Raw genomic sequence first — 2,178 nt, 5'->3', positions numbered from 1 at the left:
ACAATGAGATCACCACAACTGTATTTCTCACCCCAAGAGCCTATGCATGGTACAGGGACATGCTCCTAGAACTAGTATATCATGCAGTTTCTAAAATGACACCATGTAAGAGAGCTTATTTTTCTTAGGTTGTGGCTCAGGAGATTTCTTGGTCATCCCAAGACTGGAGTGTTTCATAGTAGGCGATGTGCTATGGAAACACTATCTGTATGTAGAGAAGTGAACTGTCAAGCAATACAATTGCAACCATCCTAAATGCAAAACTTATAATTTGCCTTGATTTTTGTGTATTAATCCTTGCAAGTGCTCGCCTAGATGATCCATTTTGGTGCATCACCATATGTACAAATATTTGACTAGTGCTTGGAAATTCTGTTCTCGGAAATTCTTGGGAATTCAAGTGGCATGCCCTGGTAATGACAGTATGTTCAGAATTTCAAATGCAAATAATTGTTCTTCTATAACAAGGGAGGGTAATGGGAAACTGATAAAAGTATGCTAAATATTATATTTGAAAGTGTTGTCAAGTACCAGTTGTCCACATTTATTATATGATAAGCCGTCTCAGGAATAACAGCTTGCTATAGAAACACAGAGGTCCCATGCTCCATCTTGAACACGAGGTTTGTGAAGGAGGGCTTGTAGAGGCAATTAATTACAAGTCAATAAACACAAAGATTAAGATTAAAGATTAAAGATTAAGATTATTTTCTCTTCTTTCACAAATTCTCTCATGAACTGTTGTCTGCATCCTGTTTTTATTTAAAAGAAAGGATTAGGTCCTGTGTGCTAATGATACTCCTTCAGGCTCTTCTTTTCATCTTTCCCTCCAGACATTGGAGTTCCTTGGGGCTTTCTCTTTATCAACAACCTTTTCAGTGCCTGTTGTTCCTACTGCTGACATTAAAAAATGCTTTGATTAACGCTTTGATTCCTTGGCATTAAAGAGACACAATCTACTTGCATTGTTCGGCCTGGAGAAGAGGAGACTGAGGGGAGACCTCATCACTGTCTACAGCTTCCTCAGGAGGGGACCAGAGAGATAGGCTCTGAGCTCTGCTCTCTGGGAACCAGTGATAGGACCCAAGGGAACAGCTCGAAGCTGTGACAGGGGAGGGTCAGGCTGGATATCTGGAAAAGGTTTTTCACCAAGAGGGTGGTCAGGAACTCGAACCGGCTGCCCAGGGCAATGATAACAGACAGCACTGAGCCTGCCAGAGTTCAAGAAGCATTTGGACAATGTCCAACCGTCCACATCCAACCTGGATATTCTGTGATTCTTCTTGAAAAATTAAACCTGACAGAATGTTTTGTGCCTTCTGTAATTACATCTGAAGATTGAAAGAAATAGAAGGAAAGCTTTGTTTCTTGGTTTAATAGATATTTGAAAGGATTTTTATAAGCAAGTCATTGTTTAGATCTAGTTAATGAGAACGGCTTTTACTGCAGGGATCACCTGCAGAAATATCAACTTTCCCTTCCTCGTTGTCATTTTGTCTGTCACATTTGAAGGTTACTTTTTAAACGATTTTCTTCTCAGAAATTGAAAAGCATGTGAGTGATTACAAATTTGCAAAGCTAAACCGGTACTCCAGAAACCCGCTTTTACACAGGCCTCTTGTGTGACATAAGGCACGCACCCCCTTCCCCCACCATTCAGGTTTGGAACACGGTTATTTGGCGACCCCGCGAGGATAAACACGCCGAGGCGTTCCCTGACGGTGGTGACGGAGGCAGGACACACAGATAACAAACTTTTAATTCCGCTGACAAGGGGCTCGCTGACAACATTACCCGAAATCCCCGCCGTTACCCAATCCCCACCAGGCCCCCCCGGCCGCCATTTTGTGTCCCCCTCCCGCTGCCCGGCGGCCCCGCGCCTGCGCATTGCGCCCCCCAGCGGCGTGCGGGGGCAGCGGCGGCAGCAGGAGGAGAAAGAGGAGGAGGAGGAGGAGGAGAAAGAGGAAGGCTGCGCTTCCGGTCTCCATTTTACGGGAGGGAGGGAGAGCGGCCATGGGTGTCTCCGGCTGCCTGAGGGAGCTGGGCCCCGGCTGCTGAGCCCGCTCCGAGCTCCTGCAGCTTCCAGCAGCTTCGTGTGGCCCCAGGGAGGGGGGAGGGGGAGGGGGACGGGGACGGGGACGGGGACGGGGACGGGGACGGGGACGGGGACGGGGACGG

General features: G+C 47.1%; 1 protein-coding gene across 4 annotated transcripts in view; it reads left to right on the top strand.

Annotated features, from left to right (window-relative positions):
- Positions 1–1,958: 1,958 nt before the first annotated feature.
- HERPUD2 (HERPUD family member 2) overlaps positions 1,959–2,178 on the top strand; it is a 21,343-nt gene continuing 21,123 nt past the window's right edge. For 2 of the 4 annotated variants that reach the window (XM_035318028.1, XM_035318027.1), the window contains exon 1: positions 1,959–2,122. The gene's annotated coding sequence lies outside the window, so the exon portion shown is untranslated. Of the gene's footprint in view, positions 2,127–2,178 lie in introns of all 4 variants that reach the window. The other 2 variants (XM_035318025.1, XM_035318026.1) reach the window with 2 other exon arrangements.

Source organism: Oxyura jamaicensis, chromosome 2, assembly GCF_011077185.1.
Source record: "Oxyura jamaicensis isolate SHBP4307 breed ruddy duck chromosome 2, BPBGC_Ojam_1.0, whole genome shotgun sequence".
In the NCBI taxonomy this organism is placed as follows: Eukaryota; Metazoa; Chordata; class Aves; order Anseriformes; family Anatidae; genus Oxyura; species Oxyura jamaicensis.
Note: the sequence above shows the minus strand (reverse complement) of the source record. Positions and strands in the feature narration are given on the sequence as shown.